Below are 26600 nucleotides of genomic sequence, written 5' to 3'. Positions count from 1 at the left end.
TAACCCAGTAACCCCACCCAACACTAAGGGCAAATTTGGGACACTAAGGGCAATTTATCATGGCCAATCCACCTAACCTGCACATCTTTGGACTGTGGGAGGAAACCGGAGCACCCGGAGGAAACCCACGCACACACGGGGAGGATGTGCAGACTCCGCACAGACAGTGACCAAGCCGGAATCGAACCTGGGACCCTGGAGCTGTGAAGCGATTGTGCTATCCACAATGCTACCGTGCTGCCTTTTGCTTTTTGTATCTGAGGAGTTGCGAATGGTGAACATCAGTGACCATTCCTACTAAACATTATGATGAAACAAAGGTCATTGATGAAGCAGCTGAAGATGATTGGGCCTATAACACTCCCCTGAGGAACTCCTACAGCGATATTCTAGAAATGGAGATGATTTATCTCCAACAATCACATCATCTTTCTTTGTGCTAGCTATTGACTTCATTCAACTCACGGAGTGCTTCCCACCACTGATTCACATTGACTCCAGTTTTCCTTGGACTCATTGATGCCATACATCAGTCAAATGCTGCCTTGATGTCAAGGGCAGTCACTCTCACCTCTGGAGTTCAGCTCGTGTTCATGTTTAGACCAATTTTATAATGAGGTGAGGAAATGAGCAGCCCTAGCGGAGCCCAAACCGAGCATCAACGAGCAGGCTCTTGCTTTGTATGTGCCACTTGAGAGCCCCGTCGACAACCGCCCACCATTTTGCTGAGGAGGTTGATGGGTGGTAATTGGCTGGATTGGATGTGTTCTTTTTTGTTGGAAAAATGCCCTGGAATATCCTGGCTGGGGGCATAGCTAGTTCTGTAGTACAAGTCAACAATGCTATAGCCGATATGTTGTCAGGGTTCATGTATGCATCAATGAGTCAAAGCAAAACTGGAATCAGTGGTGGGAACAGTCCGCTGATTTAAGTCATACCTAGCACAAAGAAAGATAATTGTGATTGTTGGAGGTCAATCATCTCCGTTCCACGACATCACTGCAGGAATTCTTCAGGGGAGCGTCCTAGGCCCAATCATCTTCAGCTGCTTTGCAATATCTAATGTATTCAGCTGTTTATTGATATCACGGAGTGAACTGAATCAGCTGAAGACTGGCACCTGCGATGCTGTACACCCCAGGAGAAGACAAGGATGGATCACCCAATTGGCACTTTTGGCTGAAGATGCTTGCAAGTGTTTTCTGCCTCGCCTTTTGCGTGGATTGATGGTGGGAACCCAGCACGAGGAAGGGGATATTTGTAGAGCCTCTTTGTAGCCACCTAAGATGGACACTGGGCTACAAAATGGAGAACTGCTAAGGCTGCAGGGAGGGAAAAACAGTCTTAGCAAGGACAAGCAGTTTGCAGAAGGATAATTAGCATTCTGCACGTACAGAAACCAGTTTATGGCCAGTGGCAGAATCTCAGCTAAAGGTGTAAATGGCAACAACGATTTACATAGTAATGAGGTGATCCAGATCCAGGCCCACACAATAGAAACATTTAGGTATGGATGGATACTTTGAGTAGACGCCCAGACGAAACGGTACCATAAGTATCCATCACAAAGCACCATAGAGACCGCCCCACCCATCGAGAAGCGACCCTCAGAGTGGGGGGTTTGGAAATATCGATTGGGAGAAGACCCAATCGATATACAGCAGGTAGAGACCGCCCCGAAGAGGCACGGACTTTGGGGGGACCTATAAAAGTAAACCCCGCACATGGTCCGTTCTGTTGTTGCTCCGGCTTGCTGTTGGTTCCTGTTTTGCTCCAGCTCCGCTTTGCTGCTACATCGCATCCTGACTCCAGTTCCATCACCAGCCGTTGAGCCACCAGCCATCGAACTGTAAGTGTCACCACAACGATCGCTACGTGATCCAGACTTGCTAGACCCTGACGACCTTTAATATCGGAGAGTTGCAGACCAAGAACGGGACGAAGGCCTCGCTCCCTGACCTTGCCTGTTCCTGTTTAGATAAGTATTTTAGTCGTTTAGTTTAGAAGTAACTTAGTCTCTTTAGCGTATGCATGTGTATTTATTATATTTGTTATAATAAATATCAATAGTTTGAACTTACTAATCGGTGTACAGATTTATTACTTTGAACCTGACCTTGATATACTTGTGAGGTGTCTAAATACGGCACCTGGCGACTCCTGAGCAGAATTACATACACAGAGCTGTAGTAGTGTTAAGCACACGGCCTTTAAACGGAGGCATGTTAATACACTCCAATAAAACGCGTAATACACTCAAGTAAAACGTGCAACACTCTTTCCCTAGTTAGTTGCTTAACTGTCCATCAGTTTTCACAGCTGGATGTGGCAAGACTGCATAGCTTTGTTCTGAACCATTAGTTGTGGCATCACTTAGCTGTCTTTCGATGGTGCTTCCACTAACTGACATAAGCTTCACTAGGATGTCATCTCATTTTTAGATATGCCTGGTGTTTGCTCCGGGCATGGCCCCCTGCACTCGTCATTGAACCAGGGTTGATTCTCCAGCTTGGTGACAATAGTGAGTCGGGGATATGCCAGTCTATGAGGTTACAGATTGTGGTTAAATACAACTGTACTGCTGCTGATGGCTCACATGCCTCATGGATGCCCTGTTTGAAGTTGCTAAATTTACCAATTTGCAGTGGCAGTGCCCCGATAAGATATGGATGGATGCCCAGTGCAGAAGAGTGGGTCTGCTTTGTTTGAGTCATATAGAGGCAGATTTTCTTCCCTAAGGAAGATAGTGAACCAAATGGGTTTAAAACAAACCATAGTTTTGGGGCAACCAGATTATTAATATCTGAAATTGTTAGAAATTAATTGAAATTCAATTCCACCAGTGACTGTGGTGGATTTGAAGCCATGACCTCTGGATTACTGAACCAATGATATTACCACTGCTTCCTCCTCATTCTCACAGGCCATACTGGAAAATGGTTTTCTAATTTGTGAATGGGTCAAAATTAGGAGGGGCAAAAAACCAACTTATTTGAGAGACAGGGCATATGACAGATTGTCAGATGTATTTTATTGGCTGTAAAACACTTTGGGGACATGGAAAGAGCTCTATAAATGCAGTCGTAGGGTAGCACGGTGCGCAGTCGGTTAGCATGCGGCCTCATGGTGCCGAGATCCTAGGCTCGATCCTGGCTCTGGGTCACTGTCAGTGTGGAGTTTGCACATTCTCCCCGTGTTTGCATGGGTTTCGCCCCAAAACCCAAAATGGCAAGCTAGGTGGATTGGCCACGCTAAATGCCCCTTATTGGAAAAAATTAATTGGGGTACTCTACATTTATGAAATGAATAAATAATGCAAGTTGTTCTTTAGTTTGGGCAGGCTTTGTTCCTGCTCCATGAGCACAATCTTCCTGTGGTCATTCAACATACACAAAAGTGGCTGTTGGGAGACGTTTTGGTCCTTCGTGTTTTCACCCAGCACTCTCACATGCATACATTCTGCGGCAGGGAAAATTGCAAATGCAATTTCGGAACAAAAACACTAATTAGATTCATCATCTTCCCTGATTCAGGGATGACAGGAGAATTAAAGTAGCACTAATGTTACTCCAGTTTAGACCCGCTAACTCAGCAGACTGGGAGTCAAGCCTGCACTCTTGCTCATTTGAATGGCTGGGTACTGTACTGTATTGGGCTTGAATCTACCCAAAGGGTGACCGGATGATCAGGTAAAGACCTATCACAATTTTCTAAACACAACTCATCTAAGTAATGTTGTACTGCAAATGCCTGGGCTTCCCGCTTCCCCTCAGAGATACTCACTTACTACAGTTGATGATGATGTCCTGTGGCCTGATCCTTCTTTTCAGCATGCCCATCTTTGGGTGGTTACCACGGCCCAGGAAGAGTCCTGTGGTTCAATCCTGAAGTTTGCAATCCGCTCTTTGTGGTTGTCCATTATACAATACCCGTACTCCTGTAGAAAGCTTTCAATTATCTCCTTTCAATTTCTAAAATAAAGTTTTAAAAATTAATTCCAATAATACATCTTTTTTTTCTTTCAGTCTTTCCCTGAAGAGGTAATTGTTCACATTTGAAGCTTGAATGTGAACAATTGCCAAGATGGACCTGAAGGCACCATGGTCAAGTCTGATGCTTTCCACACAACTGTATCGCTTTAACCCTGCTCAGTGATCAGGAGGGGTGTACCAGCCCTGTTCAGTGTACTTATTTGTTCCATAGTGCAGAGCATAAGAGCTGAAGCTGATTATAGTGCCACTAACAGTGCTAGACTAACACAAGTGTTAGAAAGACAAGGGCAAGCAGATGCATGGAGCACCACCACCAGGGAGCTTCCCTCCAAGTCCACTCACCACCCTGACTTGGAAATATATCGCTGTCCCCCGACTATTGCTGGGTCAAATCCTGGAACTGCCCCCCCACCCTTCCGCGGACCCCCAAAAGGTGCTGTGGGTGCACCTAGGTCACATGGGGGCTGCAGCGGTTCAATGTGGTAGCTCACCATCACCACCGTCTCAAGGGAAACTAGGGATGGGCAATAGAAATGCTGGCCTAGCCAGTGATGCTCACATCCTAGGAATTAATTTTTAAAATGTGATTTAACCTGGTACCATGCCACATGGCACACATTCATCAACAGTGCTCCTTGGGAAGGAACAGACCTCAGTTTCTCTCCCCACTACAAACCAGTTTCTCTTCTTTGGACTTCTGCTTCCGAGCCTCAGACTGGGCCTTGAATATTCGTTTATTTCTTCAAAGTTGCATTTGTTGAGATCTGTTATTGTCGCCTTTCTTCAGGCTTCATTTCCTAGATTGAAGCGAAGCCTTAATTAATTCAATTTGTGTCACATGTTGGAAGACAGGGCAGAAAGTTTATTCTGGTGCAGAAAGCCAACGCTCATGGGGAAGAATTGAACTTATCACATGGCAGGTTTTAGAGTGGCACTGGGGGACTTGGGCATATATAATAATATAAATAATAATAATCGCTTATCGTCACAAGTAGGCTTCAATGAAGTTACTGTGAAAAAGCCCCTAGTCGGACACGTTCCGGCGCCTGTTCGGGGAGGCCGGTACAGAATTGAACCCGCACATCTGGCTTTGTTCTGCATTACAAGCCAGCTGTTTAGACCACTGTGCTAAAGACAGCAGCTACCAACCAACATGTAGGACAAAACCCAGCAACCCCACCCTAAACCCAAGGGCAATTTAGCATGGCCAATCCACCTAACCCTGCACATCTTTGTACTGTGGGAGGAAACCGGAGCACCCGAGGAAACCCACGCAGACACGGGGAGAACGCGTAGAACTCCGCACAGACGGTGGACCCTTTATAAAGCATATTCTTCAATCTATTCTAATGATTCTATGTACTTAGGGGGCTGTTTAGCACACTGGGCTAAATCGCTGGCTTTGAAAACAGACCAAGGTAGGCCAGCAGCACGGTTCGATTCCCGTAACAGCCTTCCCGAACAGGCGCCGGAACGTGGCGACTAGGGGCTTTTCACAGTAACTTCATTGAAGCCTACTCGTGACAATAAGCGATTTTCATTTCATTTCCTTGTTGAAAAGAATTCAGCCTCTTCAAGCATGATCTTCTGGAGCTTAAAGGTTGTCGATTCAAGCCCTCCGGAAACTTAAGCACAAAGTAAGCAGACACACTATTCCTCAAAGTACTGAGGGACTGCAACTTTTAATTAGTACCCCCACAATCCAAGGCTAGCCCCTTTCAGAACTCACCTTGCGCCAGTCTTTGAAGAAATTCTTCCTAAAGATATCTTTTGTAGTGTACTCATGATCGAGCATTTTACCAAAGAATGTCGCAACCTCTTCACACTGAGGGCTTCAGCTTCATAGGTTTCCTAAAAGAAAAGATTGAAGTCATACACCAAAAGACTGGGACTGGTGGAAGTAAGTACAGGTAGAGGATACAAACTGACAACAAATTAAGCATTGTTTCCATTCAAATCCAAGCTATTTGAGTGGTTCTGACTGTAAAATCCAAATGTCTACAGACATTAGAAGCATAATACTTTTAGTCCATATTGAAGCAACAGATAGCAACGTGGAGGTGCCCAGTATCAGCATCAAGCATACAGAACGTAAGGCAGCACAGCGGCTAGCCCTGCTGCCTCACGGCGCCGAGGCCCCAGGTTCGATCCCGGCCCCGGTCACTATCCGTGTGGAGTTTGCACATTTTCCCAGTGTTTGCGGTGGGTTTCGCCCCCACAACCCAAGGTAGGTGGCTTGACCATGCTAAATTGCCCCTTAATTGGAAAAAATGAATTGGGTACTCTAAATTTATAAAATAAAAAAAAACCGTACAGAACGAGCAGAGCAAAAGATCCCACAACGTGTCGCGCTGTCAGCCTCAAAAGAACAAGTGTTATGGCACCGGCATTTCCATTTCAATACCAACCGCTATAGGCCTGTGTTGGCAACATTCCCAGTGAGGAAAATGGAAGAACTTGCATTTATTACCTTTCACATCCCTCTATGACCTCACAGCACCACCCCCAATCCATTTTATACTCTAGCCTTATGACCCCCAAAGCTACCAGTAGTCCTTCAATTATGGCCTCTTCAGCAACCCAAATTTAATTACTCTAACCATTGGTAACTGACCACGGCTTTCAATTGCCCCGGTTTAAGGTTTAGGAATGTCCTCCTTAAACCCGTTTACCCCTCTGCTTCTGTTTTCACCTTTATGCTGCCCTCAAAACCTCTCTCTTCAAAGTATTTTGGTCACCTATCCTCGCCTCATATCTCCTTACATTGTTTAGTGTAAACATTTTGGTTTTAATTATATTTGCATGAATATATATATAATATATTATATATATATAGTTATATATAAATATAAATACAATTTATATTGTCAATGCACTTCACAACCATTGTAACTTTGCAGCATGGTCGCCTGAGTTAAAGTAGACAAGAAAATTGGGGACGTTTGATTTAGATTCTAGCCTGGTTATGAGCCGGATTGATTCTGCTCAAACCACTTTTCCTACAGTATCCTTATATCCTGCAGGAAGAGGATTTGAAGGACATCTCTGGCCACATTGGTTCAGAACTCAAGTTCAAGGGGCTGAAGATCAACAGTTAGCCCACTGTGCTACAGAGTTCCCCTGAGGACAAGGGATTCTCTGACCTGTAATGCTCACAAAGGGCCTTTATACAAATTACTGGAAATCTCATGCCAAAATCGCAACTTTGCAAAAATGTACTCAGAAATTAATAGATCCCAACTCTGCGCATCCCTGCCTCCACACAGCAGTCACTGAATCCTTGCTGTCAGGAGCACACAGATGCGAGAAAGGATGCACAGGAGGTACAACCGCATGTGCAGGGGGAGATGGGAGAAGAGAAAAGAGGAAGAGACATTTGGAGCCAATGTTTTGAGTATCACAGTGCCCAAGTCCACATATTTATTAAATAAACCTTTACAAAAGTATAACTACAGTAGTCCCCCCGTTATACCGCGCTCCGCAATACCGCGGTTCGCGATATACGGCGGGGGGGCTTATGGACCCCAACTGTCAGCTTCCTCTCCAGATCAAGTGAGCCGGCCGCTGAAATTGACACTGCCGGCTGCTCTCTCCCCCCAATCAGCCGGCAGTGTCATTTCAGCGGCCGGCTCACTTTGATCGGAGAGGGAAGCTGCTCTCGCACTGAACAATCAGCCGGCCGCTGAAATTGACACTGCCGGCTGATTGGAGGGAGAGAGCAGCCGGCCGCTGAAATTGACACTGCCGGCTGATTGGAGGGAGAGAGCAGCCGGCAGTGTCAACTTCAGCGGCCGGCTGATTGTTTCAGTAAGAGAGCAGCTTCCCTCTCCGGATCAAAGTGAGCCGGCCGCTGAAAGTGACACTGCCGGCTGCTCTCTCCCTCCAATCAGCCGGCAGTGTCAATTTCAGCGGCCGGCTCACTTTGATCCGGAGAGGGAAGCTGCTCTCTCACTGAAACAATCAGCCAGCCGCTGAAATTGACACTGCCGGCTGCTCTCTCCCTCCAATCCAACTTTTAAGTTGTTAAAAATGCAGCAGTGCTTGTTTTAATTAGATCCACGATGGGGTTTTAAATTTATTTTAAAATCTATGCATGCGCTTCCCATTGTGAGTCTAACGGGGGTCTGACCTCTCCCCCACCCCCCCGTAGACTCACAATGGGAAGCGCATGCATAGATTTTAAATAAATTTAAAGCCCCCATCGTGGATATCCGCGGCACGGATGCAACGCGGGTGGCTGTCTTGGACCCCACACCCGCGTTATAAAGGGGGACTACTGTATACTGCTTCTAATGCTCCTAATGGCTCACTAAACAAAAACAGAAAATGATGGACAATCACAGCAGGTATGGAGAGAACACAGAGCTAACGATTCACGTCTGGATGACTCTTGTCAAAGCTGGAGAGAACTGGGCAGCACAGTAGTTGTAGTGGTTAGCACTATGGCTTCACGGTACCACGGTCCCGGGTTCGATTCCGTCTTGGGTCACTGTCTGTGCGGGGTCTGCACGTTTTCCCCGTTTCTGCGTGGGTTTCCTCCGGGTGCTCTGGTTTCCTCTCAAGTCCTGAAAGACGTGCTGTTAGGTAATTTGGACAGTCTGAATCCTCCCTCCGTGTACCCCAACAGGCACCAGTAACTTCATTGTAGTGTTAAGTAAGTCAACTTGTGACAATAAAGATTATAATATTAACTGGAAATAGGGCCAGGCCACTATGGCCGACCGTAGTTCCTTCCCTGTATGACACCAACCAACCATTCAACTTTTGAGACTGGTCCCACTATTCAATTAGATTATGGCTGCTCTGAACTTCAACTTATTGGTCCATCTGGGCTCCGTATTCCTAGATTCTCTCACCATACAAAATTCTACAGAGTTTGGTCTTGAAAATTCCAACTGCCCAAGCACCCAGCCTTTTGGGGGCAGAGAATTCTAGATTCCATGCTGTGACTTTCCATTCATTTTCTGATCTTGATCTCACAGGCTCTGCCTAGAGTTCCTTCATGACACACTCCTTCCACCATTTTGAAACCACTCATGCATTTTTTTTCTGTGCAAAGAGTAATGATGTAAATGATAGCTGCTGCACGAAGATGAAAGCAGACCAATGGTATGAAGTAGGTCTGAATTAAACGTCAAGCCAGGCTCACGCCAAGAATCAGGAACGCACACAAACAACATATGGCCACCACAAACAATTGAATGGTCACAAAATTGTTTAAAAACTGTAGTGGAGGAAGGAGAATTGAATATCAGTTCACAACAGAAAATTGGCGACGTTTCTGCAAACCAATAAAGGCTGATTCAGCCCCCACTGCTGCTACTCCCACACTTCCTGCTTACTGAGGAATGACTCATCAAATCAGACCTTCCCATTAAAATGCTGTGAAGCAATTCAGAGAAATTGTTGTGTTGGGAACAAGTCAAGAGTCGACATAGGGCATGAACTGTCTCCTGGCCCTGATGGAATACATCCCAGAGTGCTAAAGAGATGGCTAGGGAAATTGCAAATGCACTAGTGATAATTACCAAAATTCACTAGACTCTGGTGTGGTCCGGGCAGATTGGAAATTAGCAAACGTGACACCACTGTTTAAAAAAGGTGGTACGCAGAAAGCGGGTAATTATAGGCCATGAGCTTAACTTCGGTAGTAGGGAAGATCCTGGAATCTATCATCAAGGAAGAAATAGCGAGGCATCTGGATGGAAATTGTCCCATTGGGCAGGCACAGCATGGGTTCATAAAGGGCAGGTCGTGCCTAACTAATTTAGTGGAATTTTTTGAGGACATTACCAGTGCCGTAGATAATGGGGAGCCAATTGATGTGGTATAATCTGGATTTCCAGAAAGCCTTTGACAAGGTGCAACACAAAAGGTTGCTGCATAAGCTAAAGATGCATGGCATTAAGGGTAAAGTAGTAGCATGGATAGAGGATTGGTTAATTAATAGAAAGCAAAGAGTGGGGGTTAATTGGTGTTTCTCTGGTTGGCGATCAGTAGCTAGTGGTGTCCCTCAGGGATCCGTGTTGGGCCCACAATTGTTCACAATCTACATAGATGATTTGGAGTTGGGGACCAAGGGTAATGTGTCCAAGTTTGCAGATGACACTAAGATGAGTGGTAAAGCGAAAAGTGCAGAGGATACCAGAAATCTGCAGAGGGATTTGGATAGGTTAAGTGAAGGGGTTAAGTGAAGTCTGGCAGATGGAATACAATGTTGACAAATGTAAGGTTATCCATTTTGGTAGGAATAACAGCAAAAGGGATTATTATTTAAATGATAAAATATTAAAACATGCTGCAGTGCAGAGAGACCTGGGTGTGCTAGTGCATGAGTCGCAAAAAGTTGGTTTACAGGTGATTGAGAAGGCGAATAGAATTTTGTCCTTCATTGCTAGAGGGATGGAATTTAAGACTAGGGAGGTAATGCTGCAATTGTATACGGTGTAGTGAGGCCACACCTGGAGTATTATGTTCAGTTTTGGTTTCCTTACCTGAGAAAGGACGTACTGGCCCTGGAGGGTCTGCAGAGGAGATTCACTAGGTTAATCCCAGAGCTGAAGGGGTTGGATTACGAGGAGAGGTTGAGTAGACTGGGACTGTACTCGTTGGAATTTAGAAGGATATGGGGGGGGGATTTTATAGAAACATATATAATTATGAAGGGAATAGATAGGATAGATACGGGCAGGTTGTTTCCACTGGCGGGTGAGAGCAGAACTAGGGGACATAGCCTCAAAATAAGGGGAAGTAGATTTAGGACTGAGTTGAGGAGGAACTTCTTCACCCAAAGGGTTGTGAATCTATGGAATTCCTTGCCAAGTGAAGCAGTTGAGGCTCCTTCATTAAATGTTTTAAAGATAAAGATAGATAGTTTTTGAAGAATAAAGGGATTAATGGTATGGTGTTCGGGCCGGAAAGTGGAGCTGAGTCCACACAAAAATCAGCCATGATCTCATTGAATGGTGGGGCAGGATCGAGGGGCCAGATGGCCTACACCTGCTCCTAGTTCTTATGTAACTGAAGGGGAACAGAATGTTGGTGCAATCTTTGACATCAATGTAGTCCACTCTTAACATCAAACATCCTAGTCATTCGCTGAGCTACTGAACCAGATAGACTGGAGTGGAGTGATATTTATTTTGGAGACTTTGAGATGTCAAATCATTTACAGATATCCAAGTCAACACCATGCTTTTGAAATAAGGGGAGTGATTTACCGGCCTTGTTGCACTCTTAGTGACCCGGCGAGGCAGTGGAATGACACGCGACGTCGCAATCTGGATTGCGCCTTTGTTGAGCAAGATCCAGGCAAGAATAATTTTTTTAATTTAGAGTACCTAATCCCCCCCCCCCAAAATGAAGGAGCAATTTAGCATTACCGATCCACTTAGCCTGCACATCTTTAAGTTGTGCGGGTGAGACCCATGCATAGACGGGGAGAATGTGCAACTCCACATGGACAGTGGCCTCCAGGGACCGGGATCGAAACTCTTACTCAGCGCCGTGCGGCAGCAGCGCTAACCATGGTGCCATGTGCAACCCCGAGACCAGAATATTTAAATTGAGCCATGTCCGCACCGAATTCTCCCAGCACCCGTGAACTAACATCCAGGTGCCGTTTAACACTGGTCCACACAAACGTGAATCTGGCGTAACGGCACATGGGGGGTGGGGGATTCCCAGGCCATTGTAGACCGCTGGTCAGGGACAGAGTAGGGTGGCCTCTTTGCAGCCACTTGGCACTGCCACCCTGGCATGCCAGGGGTCAGGACCTAAAGGGGACCATAAAGGATTGGGGTGGGGGAGAAATAAGGGCGGGTAAGAAGGGGCCTCAGATTTTTGGGGGCGGGCGAGGGCTGAAAAGAGGGCACCCAGTGACCCCCATAGTCCTCAAGCTCACTTAGAGATCAGGGCACACTTCCAAAACAGTAGTCCAATCTGCAAGGAGCCGGTCAGGCTGGCAAGCCTAGCTCCCAGTGATGAAAACATGTCTAAGTATGGGCTTGACCGGGAAGAAACTCCCCCAGGCCCAAATAAGGAGAAAGGCACGATCTACGGCATCACTGCGTCTGAAAAGCTGTGTGCTACTGCGCGAAGCCCCTAAATGAGTGGAGACCCCGCTCTTGGGATCTACCTGGCTCGTCGTGCCTTGCGTGATAAATGTGATCTCGCAAGATGCCGCAATGTGAAACCTGTAAATTGTGGGCGGGCCATCTTTTGGAAAAAACTACATATTAGAGCGATACAGCTAGTCTCATTTTAATACATAGTTCCCTGAGGCAACCAAGGCGTTGAGATCCAAACTCTTCTCTTCGGGGACCTCGGGCGACCGCCGTTCAGTGCTGGTCTCCACAAATGGGGACCAGATGTAACGGCACTCGTGGAGGTCTCCCTGGCAAGAAGGACTCCTCAGTGCAGGAGACAGGACTAAGTGCGGCCTTGACTGCCCGTTCCCTATTGAGGCCCCGTAATAAACCGGAGTGATGTCAGATAGTGCTGTGTTTCCTGGCGCTGCGAGCTCAGAGACATCGTTCCCATTTGGTTAAATCACATCCTGTGGTTGAATAGCAGGGTGGATTTCACCCACAAGGATGGCGAGAAACACTCCACCAACATGCGCAAAATGACACTGTGAAATGCTTTGGTTGAACTCCGCCCAAAATTAGGTGAACCCAAATTCAGGTATTTACTTATATTTATGGGGACTCTCTTAGATTGATTCTCTGCATCAGCAAGATCAGCACCCGGACAAAAATTTGAATTTTTAACAGAAGGAAAACACACTTTTATTTTAAAAACACAAGCTGAACGCCCTGAACATGAAGAATCCCCACAGTCAAGATTATTTCTCCCATTTAAATAGTCATGTAGCTTTTCCTGAATTGCAAGAGTGCCTATGCCAATCTCCACAGGTACCATATGGAACACACATCAAAACTAACCCAGAAAATCACAGAGTACCAGTCAAACAAGTCGGAGGATGTCTGCCCAAGTCAGGTCAATGTGATCTGGTTATTAAAGTCATTGCAACTACTATTATGGCTGTCAGAGCTACAATCGCATGAAATGAGACAGAATCAGGTCTGCAGGATGCAGTGTACCCCATTTATTTGGCTGTTGCTAGCTAATCTGAAATTGATAGCACCAGAAACAAAAGGCAGGCAAGCCCCACAACAGCTGCTGCAGGCAGAGTGGCCTTCAGCACAAAAGCAACTTTAAAACATGATGCTATTGGAAGTAGCTCATATTATAAGCTACTAATATAAATGTAACATTGTGGTCAACTCAAATACTTGGGCACTTTCAAAACTGAGACAGGTTTCAAAATTCCCGTAACACACTAAATGATTAAGCGCAGCCTGTGATCCAAAATGTTCATTAGTTTTGGATTAGAACCTTGTTTATACAAATCTGCTAAACCACATGTGCTCACGATGATGGTAGTGAACTCTAAACTTAAGTGATCACTGCGATCCATAATACTGGGGCTCTATACCTATCGAGCCTAAATGAAATAAGAGGGTTCAATACTGCCATCAATCTGAGCAATACATCTTGTGCACCTATAAAGCCAGGATTGGTGGTGATGCTTGAAAGGCAACACTGCCGTTTAAAAGTGACAAAAAAAAAACCCTAAAGTGTTGTATTATGTAAATTAGAGCGCTTGATGAGTAAAGATAGTGGTCAACACCACAGGAAATCAGTGATATCAACACATTTAGTCATGGAGGCAAAATTGATTATCTGCAATGGATTAATGACTTTTGAAGCTACAATTACTATTACATAATGGTCAGGTATTATTACACTGGAATGAAGAGGGTAAAATGCAACATCCGGAACTAAAACACTGGCAGTTACAAGCAAAAGATATTGTGAATCACAGTTCTATCAAGTCACGGCTGTAACTTTATCACAAATTGAATCAGCCATAATGCTTGCTCCACAAACTCATTTTGTTGTTTCTCAGTCACTCTGTCCCCGTTTACAGGAGGTTGCGACATCAACAAGAATTGTCGGCTTACCATCATAATAGAAGGTAACTTTATTTGGGAGCGGCTCATAAGGTGGAGCAAATACTGGGCCTTGGTGTTCCAGAAATTTCCACTTCACACCATCAGTGTAACGTTCTTCCTCCCACCTGCACAAGAAAGAAAATGAGACAGTGGTCAAGCAAGAGATTTCTCTGGAATACCAGAGTACATCTAGCAATCCTGGATCACATGGCAACAGTTAACGAGTAAACCAGCTCCCTTTCACCCAGTGAAACCTTTATCAAAAGGTTATGGTCAGTGTAGAAATTAAGCACCCCCCCCCCCCCCACCCCAAAAGATGTCTACAGAGTGACCATCGGCAGAATTGGTATAGCCAAGCTGAGTTTGTGCTCACCCACACATGTTTTCTGGCACCAGTTGCTAAATGGTTTCTTACAGGATCATTGCCAGGCTGGATCTTTCTCCCCATTTTCACCTCATTTTGCCAGCCCTTTGCACATGCGCAGCCTGAAATGACTGACACCTGCCTTGAACTCTTCGTGTCAACCAGCATGTGACGCTCTGCTTACGTATCTGAACAAAAATAGCCATCAATAATATAAATCAGAATGAGAAGAAACCCCACTAAGAGCTCTGCATTTCTGATAGAAATTTTTGAAATTCCTGGAGGAATTTCCAATGTCATTTCCACCCGCGAGTGTGGAATGAAACAGTCCAGCAAAATTCATGAAGAAAAATTTCTCTATTTGAAGAGAGAAGACAATGTGGATTTACAAACAACGTGCAGGATTCCAACGTACAAAGCTGTCTGTGTCTAGAGTCCCAAATTTAATATGCCGCACAGCTAAGATACAAGTTCTCAATTTCGCGCGCCATCACTGCTGTTTGATTTCTTAAACACTTTCAATTTCCCTTGCACACATCACAATTCATCTCTTGACTTATCAAGTGAGTGTCACCGAATTTTCAGAGCACAAAAATAAAGGAGTCTTTAACCAGAAACTGCACATTTCATTCATGAAAGCCAACGAGCAAGGGGAAAGGAAAACAAATTGGCCACCCCCCATCCCCCCCCACAAACTGCCTACTCCTGCTAATTAATCAAATGATTGTGAAAAGTTCCTGGATTTAATCAGTTCCATCATACAAGCCACACCATGGTTGTTGTGTGTCATCATTGGTCAGTGCGTAGACTCGAGAAAGTGCAAACAAGAGGCAGGTGTGGAAATGTTTTAGATTGTACTCACAGAGCCACCCCAAACCCACAGAAACACTGACAACAAGCCCTCAACAATATAGCTTCATGTGGTCAGAAACCAGAGACCTGTCATTGACTTTTAACTGGGGCGAATTTCTTTGCATCGTCCAGCTTTTGTTAACATTCTAGTTTAAGGTGGATTGACAAACCAGTCGGAGGCGACAATTAAAGAACAAATTATGTTCTGGATTACGTCAACTGAAAGGGAAGCATATTTAGATTCAATGGCCTGAATAGCACGCTCTGAAAACGGGAGTGAAATGCGCATGCACCAATGCATTATCAGGCACGAAGAAGTCACGTCATCTTCCCGGTGTCATTACATCAGATATTGAAATAATATGGTTAGCAAGCAGGAAATCAGGAGCCTGTTCGCGTAGTGCAATTTGAAGGCTATAGGCTAGATGTGCTCATTAAAGAGGCTATCGACTGCCATAATATGTGCAGAATGGAACACTCAGTGGGATTTACACCAGCAGTATTTCCCATTTTCTCATCAGGCACGTCGCAGTGGTGGGCTATCCGAGGACAAAGAGTTAAGGATTGGCTGTTCCAAGTGTTCATCGGCCACTGCAACTGCTTCATGGAGGAAGTGGGTTTAAACTGACATATCATGATTTTATGAACTCAAGATCTCATGCAGATCTGGTCAACAGAAGCATTAATGGGAGGCATTGGGAGCAAGTTGCTTCAAACCACTGTACAGGGATTACAAACTGACAAACCTTGTTCCATTTAAAAAAGTATCCATTCTCGTGGCTGGAATCAGATTGAAGCTTCGGACATGTCATATGGCATAAAACTACTCATGATTCAGCACCATAATGACAGTTTGAACAAAGTTGACATCAGATCGATGGTTTCGTAGGGGCTCTGTGATAATGGAGAAACAGCTACATCGCTGTAGCAGATTAAAGGGAGTTTCATGTAATTCTCCAAATGCAGGGTAACAAAGTCTAATATTTCCCAACATTCATATTCCTCACTCTGATCACCAAAAACAAAGTTAGGCACTTTAAATTGGATCACTTTACCGATGGAGCAGATCCACGGTGATGCCTCCAAAGATTAAAAGCAGCAAGATTCCAGCATCACATTAGAAAAGCTCGGAGAATCACCACTGCACAAATGCAGGAAACCACGAGGCCAGCAGCAAGTTAAACAAACACGATCCTCGGTCTTAAGGAGCTTGCGCTCAAACTCCAAAGTCTGGTTATATCCTTTTTTAAAAAATTTAGTATACCCGATTCATTTTTTCCAATTAGGGACAATTTAGCGTGGCCAATCCACCTACCCTGCACATCTTTGGGTTGTGGGGGCAAAACCCACGCAAACACGGGGAGAATGTGCAAACTCCACACGGACAGTGACCCAGAGCCGGGGTCCAACCTCGGCACCGTGAGGCAGTAGTGCTAACCGCTGTGCTACCGTACTGCCCTTGGTTATATAATTTTGATACCGAAACAGAGTCATTTCCTCCTGTTTACTAGGTAATCGCATCACACCACAGACTGTTCAATAAATAAAATATGCTATTATACAGTGCCTTTCAGACAGGAAAAAGTCCCAAAGTTCTTCACACGAGCGTAAATCAAACAAATATCATTGCAGAGAAGACACAGGGACAAGTTACTAAGAGCTTGGTCAAAGTTTTCAAGAGTGTCATTTTTTAAAAATAGTTCTCCATGTGAGAGAGTCACTGTCAAAGGCAGCCTTTATTGCCTATTTCTAGTTACTCTGGTGATGGTTGTTCGGAGCCATCTCCTTGAATGCAAACAAGTGATTTGTTGAGCCATTTCAGAAGGAAGTTAAGGATCAACCAAATTGGAGAGACAGGGAGCAGTGTCAGGTCCCAACACTAAAAGTCACAGCCATTAATAATAGGTACGGGAAGAACAAGTGCAAAATTGGAGAATGCTTATCTTCGAGAGGAGAATTAAGGGGTTACAGAGATAGGGAGGAATAAGGTCAAGGAGGGATTTGAACAAGTTGAGAATTTTAAAAAGTTGCAGCCAGGCTGGGAGTCAATGCCAATCAATGTCCAACGGGGAGTGGGCAACCAGGTCTAGGTGCACAAGTTAAGATACAGACTGATGAAGTTTTATGGAATTTTAAAAAACATTACATCACAACTGACAGATGTAGTCAGGCCTGAAGTTATGGAAGATAAATTAAAAATCTTGACCAACCAACTTAACAAAATACTGATAAATGGATGTTGAGAGATAGAAAACTACACTATGTTCCTGCACTGGTTCCTGTCACCGTAGAGAGTTGTATGTTAAGAACAAGCCTAATGAAACCCAAACAGCTTTTCATACTACTCTTAAAACAAGAGCCTAATGAAAACACTTCCTTCTCTTCAACCACTACTTGCGTCGTAACCACTTTAACTCTATAATTTAAGCAAATAAACAGGAAGAAAGGTTCAATGGTTTGGGATGGGGGGGGCATAGGGAAGAGACATCAGCTAGGCAGCAAATCAGTGGGTGAGCCTGAAGAGAGAAAAAAATCACTTCACTCTAAGCATCAAGGTACTCTAGGATTTTCCCAGCAAGCATCCAGTTACAGAATTACTGGAGCAAATAGGCCATTGATCCTGGTTTGACCGAGTGAGAGGGAAGGAAGTAAGAAGCAAACTAAATAAAACAACCCATGCAAAATGTTGTAGAGAACCTCACCATTTCCATTTGTCTTCCTCCTCTTTCTTTTTCTTCTTTCCTGCCCAGAACTTTCCACTTTAACTTTGGACTTTTTGTTCTTTGTATCCTACAAGAAAAAAAAAAGGACTCAGTGATAGCATAACACTGCCAGAAACCGAAAAAGATAAACTTTCAGAGTGGGATCTTCCAGTCTCGCTGACGGCGCACCCTTGCCACGGGTTTCCCGGCAGCGTGGGATAGATTTAATAGGAAATCCCATTGACAGTGGCAGGACCAGGGTCATAGTGAAGGCTTCAGTACCTTGGGGAGGGGAAGATAATCACACAGCAACATTATACTACATAGAAGGAAAACTTGCATTAAATGTAGCACCTCGTCATGCCTGTCAGATTGTCAATGTGCTTAACATACAATTAATTGCTTTGAAGTATTGCTAGGGGCAACAGGATGAATCTTAGGGAAGATAGAAGGTTCAAAGAGTAATAGAAGAAGCAAACAGCAGTTCAGAATTGGAGGGATCAGAATGGAAAGCAAGGCAGAGTAAGATGTGTTTAGAGTGCATGTCTAAAGGTCCAGTAATAAGGTTGCCAAACTGCATGCACAATTAGATACAAGGAATGATATAATAAAGACCTGGCTCAAAAAGGTGAATCTAACATTCCTGGTTACAGAACATTCAGAAACAATAGGGAAAGGGAGCAAATCGGTCAAAGACATTCAAGCAATTTGGTTAGAATTAAGGAACAATTGACGAGCTACTGTAGACCAGAAATAATGCAAAGATGATGGAGGAGCAAATCTGCAAGCAAATTACAGATGGAAAAAGTTCAGAACAATGATAATTGTTCAACTATCTCAAAGTAGACTGAGGTAACAACTGTGTAAAGGGAACAGAGGAGGAATTCCTAAGGTATATGCAGAAGGCTCTTCTTGAGCAGTACGTTTCCAGCCCAATGAGGAAGAAAGCACAACAGTTCCAGGGAATGAAGTGGCACATGCCAATGGGAAAGCATTTGGGAAAATTTGGTCATTTCATCAGGTTTATAATAGTTATGGAAAAGATTTGGGGGGCGTGAGGAAAATCAAACATAATATTAGTGGAAGGGCTAATTTAAGAGAATTGTAAAGGGATACAGGTGGATTGGAATCAAAGATTAGCAGGTAAAACAATAAATGGGCAAAGGAAAGTTTTAAAAGATGATTCAAATAGACTAGACACATTCTCACAAGGAGTAGAAGAAGAACAAACAAACCAAGCTTCCTTGTTGACTGAAGAGCTTAAAAATGAAACAAAAACTCATTATAATAGCGTGTTCAGGGACTGAGTATAAAGCTGAAAACAAAGAAATGAGAAAAGGCAGTACGAGAATAGATTACCAGGTAACTCATAACTAAAAAGTATTTTATAAACATATAACATAGTAAATGGGTTGTCAAAAGAGTGGGGCTAATTAGGAATTCAGGAGAGGATTAACTTAAAGATTATTATTGTCTTTTGGAGAATAGGGCATGGTTGATGTTATTATTTAAAAACAAATTAAAGTACCCAATTAATTTTTTCCCCCAATTAGGGCCAATTTAGTGTGGCCAATCCACCTACCATGCACATCTTTGGGTTGTGGGGGTGAGGCCCACGCAAACATGGAGTGAATGTGCAAACTCCACACAGACAGCGACCCCCGGAGCCAGGTGAGCCACCGTGCCACCCCTAAAATTCTATCTAATAGCAGATAGTCAGAGGACACACATTTTAAATAGGTAAGAACCAAAGGTGACACAAGGGGGATGGGAAGTATCCAAAGTAATTGATTCTGAAATGCACTGAAAGGATGCTGGAAACAGATCATCAGATTCAAAAATAACTTTCAAAATAGAATTGGATAAATACATGAAAGGATTTCAACAGAATGAGCAGGAGAATGGAACAAGTTGCAGAGTTCTTTGAAAGAGCTGGTTCAGGTACGATGGGCCAAATGACCTCCTTCCATGCTGCATTATTCCATGCACCCACCATTTTCTATGCAGAGTGTCACAAACAGCAGCAAATTAGATGAATGATCAATTATGTTTTCGGTGTCATTGTTTGAGAAGTTTACCGAAACAACCAAACATTTAAGTATTCCTCTTCTGAGCAGTGTCACTGAACTTGAACATCTACATCAACAGGGAACCCCACAGGAGAGTAAAATCTCCTGGCGCAGTACTGAGAGAAAGCAGCATTGTTGAAGAGACAGCCTCAATTTAGTGTTGAAATCATGGAGTGAAGTTTAAATCCACCACCTTCTCACTCCGGAACATGCGGTAAAAGGGAGATTGAAGTAAAGGGAGCGAAACATACTCCATCTATCACAGGCAACACAAAGGGAGCAAAACATGCAGCACCTATCACAGGCAAAACCGATTTTAGTGAACAAATCGATTCCCTGTAAATGTTTCCTGTAATAAGGCTAGCGTTTCACGATGCAGACCACAAGATTGGAAACTCACTATGAACTCCAGTTCAAGAATAACGGAAAAACATTTCCCCAACATGACAAATTTCATTCAACTTTTATTTTAAATTCAGACGTAATGAATTCCAGGGGGTAAATTAGCATATTGCGTCAGTTTTTCAGATTTATACTCTTATGTCCACTAGCTATTATTGGCATTAGTTCCAGTCACAAATCAGCTCAACAAACAGTTCCTATTACCTATGTGGCTATTTCCTGAGTGAACAAATTTTTATTTTTATTTCCTCAGCCCTAATACATCCAACCAGAATCTTCAAAATGTTGAAAAATGATGCAGTTCCCACTTAGAAATTCAAGAATCCACCAAACCTGTGGAAGTTTTTCCACGTGTTTAAACTAAGAAATGCCGTTGTTTTAGATTCCTCCTCCATAATCTCAACCAAGCTCCAAAACCTAGGACATGGCTCCTCACCCTGCAACTTTCTGACCCACAGACCACAATCAGTAAGAATAAACAAAACCTCCTCCATGATAGTCCACCTGGGCCCCGCAAGGCTGCGTAATTAGCTCCCTACTATACTCCCTGCACATACAACTGAGTGCCAAAATTTCTTTCCAACTCCATCTACAGGTTTGCTGACGACACGACCATAGTGAGTCAGATCTTGAACAATGAGTCTGAATACAGGAGAGATAGAAAACCTAGTGGAGTGGTGCAACGACAGCAATCTACCCTTCAATGCCAGCAAAACTAAAGAGCTGGTCATTGACGTCAGGAAGCAAAGTACTGTACAAACCCCTGTCTGCTTCAACGGGGTCGAGGTGGAGATGATTGACAACTTCAAATTCCTAGGGGTGCACATTACCAAAAATCTGTCCTGGACAACCCATGTCATAATCTACCACCAAGAAAGCACAATAGTGCCTATACTTCCTCAGGAAACTGAGGAAATTTGGCATGCCCACACTGACTCTTACCAACTTTTACAGGTGCACCAGAAAGCGCCCTATATGGCTGCATCACAGCCTGGTATGGCAACTGCTTGGCCCAATACCGCAAGAAATGTCAGAGTCGTCAACATAGTCCAGTCCATCACACGAACCTGCCTCCCATCCATTGACTCTATCTATACCTCCCGCTGCCTGGGGAAAGCAGGCAGCATAATCAAAGACCCCTCCCAGCAGGCTTATTCACTCTTCCAACTTCTTCCATCGGGCAGAAGATACAAAAGTCTGAGAAAACGCACGAACAGACTCAAAAACAGCTTCTTCCCCGCTGTTACCAGACTCCCTAAACAACCCTCTTATGGACTGAACTGATTACTACACTCCTGTATGTTTCGCCAAATGCAGGTGTCTATGTATTTACGTGTACCTTTTGTTGCCCTATTATGTATTTTCTTTTAATTTTCTTTTTGTGTACTAAGTGATCTGTTTGAGCTACTCGCAGAAAAATACTTTTCACTGTACCCGAGTACATGTGACAATAAACAAATCCAATAAGAGATATTTCAGAAATCGAGTGGCCACGCCTAAAAAAAAAAATAACTTGACCGGTGACGAAAGATGCACATCAGACATCAGATGCCAGGTTTCAGGTCCCGGGCAGGAAAGAAGTAATAGAAAAGGAAAAATAACAAGAATACACCAGTATATTCACACAAACCAGGCGTTCAAAAAAAAAGTCAATATTCAAAATCACTTCCAGTACTTCAGAATGTTCTCCTGTGTTTAAATACTTCAAGACGAATTAATAAATATTCACCAAAATATCACTTCAGATGTCACTTCCTCTCAAATCCTTCCCAAGATTTCAATATGGACCCAAGTTGCTGCTTGAAGATGATTAGGCATTTTGTGACCTATTTGCAAAATAAAAATTGCCTTCATAAAGCATGATGGACCCTTTATCAAATCACAGCTTCAGTGGAGTGTCTCACCAAATTAGGAGCCATCAACAGCAGGAACTTTTTAGCAAGTTTGTTTGCTTAAGGGTCATTAGAAGAGGACTGAACTCTCTATCCTTTCAATGAGCCATAAAAAGCATTCCCATTAGCATGAAACAACACTGGAACACAATTCAGTTTAGAATAATTTACACAGCACAGAAACCACAAAGACCCACAAGAACGTTTAAAGAAAAAAATAATACTTACCATTTCAGATTTTCTTTTTTTGGCCTTCTTTAGATCTTCTAATTTAATCTTCTTGGGTTTAAAATCAACACTAGGGCAGACAAACAGATTATATTCATGAGAACTTCCCATTTTCTATCATAACCTTAACAAGTAAGGTTCAGGACAATGACAATGCAGCAAAATGAAATCCTGACCCTATACAATTTATAGCGTGCCGTTTCAAGCAGAACAGACACCATTCCCATCCTCTTTATACAGCTTAGTCCAAAACACTGCTGCAATTTATATAAAACACGAGTGTGCTGATTACTGCTTTAATCGAAGTAGTGACAAATCGGGGAGATGCACGCTCTTCTTCTTGCCATCCACATGCTCCTGACCATGCACCCTCCCAATTTTATTTAGCCTGTTCAGTTTTCCTTCACCTCCAATTCTAGGTACTCTTTTTAGTTTCCCTCTCACCGAGTCACCCACCGAGATAGCTGCAGTAGGGCCATGGACTCTTCTCATGGGTGGGACTGAGTTAATATTTTGGCAAATAGGTTGCTCATGATGAGCATCACAGCCAAGCACAGCCTCCAACACACGTGGCCTCTCATCTTGCTCTGGAACACAGGGCGTAATTCTTAGGCTTCATTGTGCTCTCACTCGAACAAAATTAAGCTGGTGAATAGCGGGAGGCCGATAACGAGAACCACGGCAGTCACCAAACAGCTTGCAATGCAATCGGCCCGCTCCTGTAGGCAAAATCTGGATATCGCGTTAGCGTGGGGGGAAACCAATTATCACCACTTAACCCCTATTTCCATACAACTAATGGGAGCGACCCCAGATCCAATGGTCTCTCGTCATTCATCGACCTCCCCAGCAAGTGGTCACGCTGGTGCAGATTAGTATTCCTTTTGAAAAAGGGCGAACCTGGCAGAAGGGCTTCTGAGGGGAGCGGAGGAGGTGAGTAGCCACCTTTCCTCAGAGGCAGAGAGCCTGGGGGCACTGGGCCTGCCGCCCCAGTGCTTGGCACGGGGTTTGGAAACCCATGACTGGGGCCAGTGCATGGGTCAACTGCATGTGGCACCAGCATGCCAAGCCCTGGATCATGTGCACCCGTTCCAGGGACAACCACAGCCCCTGCCCGTCTGCCCCACTGATCACCCATAACCCCCACTGACTGCCTAGGCCTGTGTCCGTGTGGCTGCAGGCTATTGTTATTAGGGGATTGGCGATTGTGGTTCAGTGAGCACTTCATACAACCCTAGTGAATTCCCATGGGTAGGTGGGCCATGTAGCATGTGGGGGTCATTGCCTAGTGTCCCAATCACACCTTGATGCATGGACACAGTGCTTAAACACTGCAGGAGGCGACACCACACACGTAGCAGCCAACATCGAACAGCCAGAAGATGGGACAAAGTTCTGGTGACATGTCCACGGTGAGTAAGTGCTACGGGGAGGGGGGAGATGGGCCAAGGGTTCAGAGGTCGGCCCACATAAGGGAGGAAATTGACAGAGGCGTCATACTGGTTGTGCTCCAAGTGTTTTTAATGTGTCACACAGTTCCTACTCCCACCACCTCCTCATCCCCTACCTGCCTCCCCCCATATGCCTCCTCCCTAGTGCCCTCAGTGATCAGCATGCATAACCTTCCTAGCTCTAATGCTATGTCTAGCTTTCTACCCAGGATACACATCTGAGGTGGAGGCAGCCAGCTGCTTACCTCGTCCCGTGGTCTTCGATGCCTGTCAGGCGTCCGCTGGGCCAAAGGACCCCGGCGCACTTGTCGACGGCATATGCACAACCATGCCACCCTGTCTGTGTGCTGACCTCGAGACAGTCTCATCAGAGGGGTGGAACTCGGGAAGCTGGTGGCCGTCGCCACTCTGTAGCACGGGTCAAGGTTGGCACCCCGCTGCCCTCCTCCTGGCCAGTGCCCATAGGGCCATGTGGTTCACCTTCAGACAGAGGGGCAGCTGATTTGAGCCCTGGCTGCCCTTGCGTCACCTGGCTCTGCCAGCCCTGGTGGCTTCCGGATGTCTGCACTACCGTGTCGATGCCTTCAGTGATTGGGCCATGCTCTGCAGTGCCTCAGCAATGCCCACCTGCGACTGGGACAAGCTGTGGCCATTGCCACCTGAAAGCGGGACTTGTCCCGCAGCACCTCGTCAAGGTCAGCCTGGTACCAGGTAACATCCCCCAGCGAGTCAGACATTCAGCCATAGCTGTCACTGACTACGCAACGTTTTGGACACCTCCACTAATGGTGCCGATGTCCTGCACCAGGCTTTCCACTGCGGTTGCCACCCTAGCAGTGTTGGCCTCGGTGCCATGCCTTGCCGGCAACATCTCCGGCGCCTGTAGCTTCTGGGACTCTATCGGCTATGGACCTAGAGTGCTGATGTCATCCCCCTCTGAATGTCCTGACTGCACCCAAACATCTCCATCAGCTCCAGGTAACCCTGTACCCTGTACCAGAGGCTCAACATCAGGCTGGGGCCCAGCTGGGTCCTGGGATCCAGCAGACAACAGATTGCTGTCTCTCTGTGGGTTCCTGCTTCCATCTGATGGGCATCAGCAGCTGTGTGGTGTTCACTGTGTGGTGCCCAAGAAGCCTGACAAATGTTTCCCACCGAGCAGTGTGTATCTGTGCTGGTGGAGGGTGGGGATGACAGCTGTTGACACCTTGATCAGGTCATCCTGAGTTCTCCTCCTGAGAGGGAGAGGGGGCCACCCGGGATGGTCCAGCGCCGTCGGCTTGAGGACCTGCGGGAGAATGGAAAGGTGCTCAGTGGGAGCGATGGGTCAATTGGTAAAGAAATATAAGCCTCGCCAGGTCCACATCACTGAATCTTGAGGCCGTTCTTCTTGGCGCCATGGCTGCAAGCTGACTGGGGTTGAATGTGCAAGTGCTGCTCGACCTCGTTAGCGGGGGGGCTGGCGAGCGCGGTCCTGGTGAATTGGCTGCCGAGCCTTCATTTGCCACAAGAAGCCCATGGGGCCTTGTCAAGTGGTGCAATTAAGGTTGAATAGCATTGCCGGCCTCGCTGGGCCGAGCGCCGGAAAGCCCGCAGCAGTTACCGCTCGCTACCACGCTGAGAAATCTTCCCGGAGAATCGTGCCACAGGTCCTAAAGAGTGAGCAGAGAGGCACCCCTACTCAGCCCTGGGTAGCATCAAGTGCACAACTAGCGGTGACAACCACAGACAGAAACTCAAGAGCCAAAGTTCCTGTGGTTCTGTTGGGACCTGCAACTGTTAACTTGAGTCGATCCTGTTAGTTCACCAAACAAATAATCAACACAGTCAAGGAAAACAACCTATTCCTGTGCCATGCAAGCCATCATCTCCAGGAAAGATTGAGATTGCAAAATATTTGTTAACGGGGTGTGGGCATTACTAGCAAAGCCTAGGTAGGGCACAATCCCAGCCCTGGGTCACTGTCCATGTGGAGTTCACACATTCTCCCCGGGTCTATGTAGGTCTCACCCCCACAACCCAAATGTGTGATGGGTAGGTGGATTGGCCACGCTAAGTTGCCCCTTAATTGAAAAAAAAAAGAATCGGGTACATTTCTAGCCAAGCCACCAGCACTTATTGCTCATCCAAACAACTGCAGTACCAAGTTCCTGCGGGGTGAGTGTTTTAGGACTTCAATTAGACAAGCACTTCAGGTGCAAATAGGCTACAGAAGCCAAGTGAGAGGGCAAAAAACCTTGAACACGATGCAGACTTTGTGCCTCTATGAACCTTCAGCAGCCAACTCCCAGTGTCAAGAGGGTATTTTTTTTTTTTTTAAACATTAAAGGCAGTTCAGAAAGATCATAGAGAGAGAATCTTGTCCTTCAGAGGAAAATCTCTCATTTTAGGGTTTCAGTGTTGACTCAGATACTGTCAACAGCCAGAAGGGCATGCTGCACACTCCAAAGAACTGAGCACAAATTCTGGGCCGACTCTCCAGTAAACAGAGATCTAGTCTCTTGGATACGTCTTACAAAGGCTCCGTCTAAATTCCCAGGTCCCTGGAGCTGTGAGGTAGCAGTGCTAACCACTGTGCCACCGTACCACCCACGGTATAAATAGAGCTGGCCAGTGTGGTACCGGCTAG

The 26600-nt window shown here is 45.3% G+C and overlaps 1 pseudogene; it reads right to left on the bottom strand.

The window, feature by feature from the left end:
- LOC119969160 overlaps positions 1–26600 on the bottom strand; it is a 111294-nt pseudogene that overhangs the window by 33786 nt on the left and 50908 nt on the right.

The sequence above is a fragment of the Scyliorhinus canicula genome, chromosome 7 (genome assembly GCF_902713615.1).
Source record: "Scyliorhinus canicula chromosome 7, sScyCan1.1, whole genome shotgun sequence".
NCBI classification, from domain to species: Eukaryota; Metazoa; Chordata; class Chondrichthyes; order Carcharhiniformes; family Scyliorhinidae; genus Scyliorhinus; species Scyliorhinus canicula.
This window is presented reverse-complemented; position numbering and strand designations above follow the sequence as displayed.